This window comes from Cajanus cajan, chromosome 1, assembly GCF_000230855.2.
Source record: "Cajanus cajan strain Asha chromosome 1, NIPB_CcT2T_4, whole genome shotgun sequence".
NCBI classification, from domain to species: Eukaryota; Viridiplantae; Streptophyta; class Magnoliopsida; order Fabales; family Fabaceae; genus Cajanus; species Cajanus cajan.
In genome coordinates this window covers 69,541,902-69,543,286 of record NC_138517.1, presented here as the reverse complement: position 1 = coordinate 69,543,286, position 1,385 = coordinate 69,541,902, and the positions used below count along the sequence as shown (strand labels likewise).

The following is a 1,385-nucleotide window of genomic DNA, read 5'->3' as shown; positions in this document are numbered from 1 at the left end:
AAAAAAAAAAAAAAAATTAAATAAATAAATAATTTTTTTTTTTTAGTGTTTACTTCTCCAATTCAGATTTCACGGGTCACTTTCTTTTTTTTTTGCAGTGCCTTAGGGTTAATGCAAAAGAGATCTCTACGTCTTGGGAAACCAACACCACTAGATCCTGAGATTGAAAGAACTCTCCTGAGAAGGAAAAGAAACCTTTCTAGAGAATTTGACATGGCTGCACAACGAAATAATTTACCGCTTCGGGACTACTCTGCACCCGTAGCTCGTGGGATACCTGGAGGGGAGATGCAAACTGGAGCTACTGTACCAGCTTCTCTGGTGAATATGCTCAAACAGAACACCTTTGGAGGACTACCATCAGAAGATCCTAATGACCACTTAGAGGGGTTCTTGGAAATCTGTGAGACCCAGCAATTTGATGATGAAGTTTCTGATGGAATGCGACTCCGCTTATTCTCACTCACCTTGAGAGATAAGGCAAAGGTGTGGCTAAGAACAGTGCCTAGAGAAAAGATAGCAACTTGGGAATTATGTGAAAGAGCTTTTCTAGAGAAATTCTTTCCTCCTTCTAAAACTAAAGAATTGAGGAAGAAAATCACTAATTTCCAACAAGGCACTGGAGAGACTATTTATGAAGCATGGGAGCGGTTCAAAGGATATCTTCAAGCATGCCCACAACATGGCTTCAACCGTTGGCTTACCATCCAATTTTTCTTTGAAGGATTGGACCAACAAAGCACCATGATATTAGACTCAGCAGCTGGAGGATCTTTCATGGGGAAACCTATTAATGACTGCATGATTATTTTGGGAAATGTAGCCTCAAATCACAGCCAATACAGTGAAAGAGAAGTCACAGCAAGGAAAGGAACTCCGGGGCGATATGAAGTGAACAATATTGAGTTACTCTTAGCAAAATTTGATACTCTTAATCAAAGATTAGACAAGATGGAAAAAGCTAAGGTTAATTCAGTGGCTACAAATCAAGTATGTGACCTTTGTAGGGAACAAGGGCACACTGCAGTAGATTGTACCTCAATTTTTACTGGAGAAAAAGAAGATACTACTGAACAGGTGGTAGCTTCTCATAATTTCTATGACACTCCTCGAAGAGAGAAGAGTAATCCATATTCCAACACATACAACCCTGGTTGGAAGAATCATCCTAACTTTTCTTGGAAGAATAACCCAGTTCAAGGAACTAGCAATCAGCAACCTAATTTCCGTCCGTCCAATCACTTCATTAATGGGGAAGGAAATCCAGTACAGACACCCTCAATTCAACAAAGTGTTTCAAGATTAGAAAACCTTATGGAGAATTTTGTCACTAATCAAAAACAGACCAATGATTCAATGGCAAATTCTATTCAAAACCTTGCTGT

The 1,385-nt window shown here is 39.2% G+C and overlaps 1 non-coding gene across 1 annotated transcript; it reads right to left on the bottom strand.

Annotated features, from left to right (window-relative positions):
• Positions 1-582: 582 nt before the first annotated feature.
• On the bottom strand, positions 583-689 carry LOC145954004 (small nucleolar RNA R71). The gene has a single exon (XR_014431216.1). It is a non-coding gene; the product is annotated as a small nucleolar RNA R71 (small nucleolar RNA).
• Between the last annotated feature and the right edge of the window lie 696 nt (positions 690-1,385).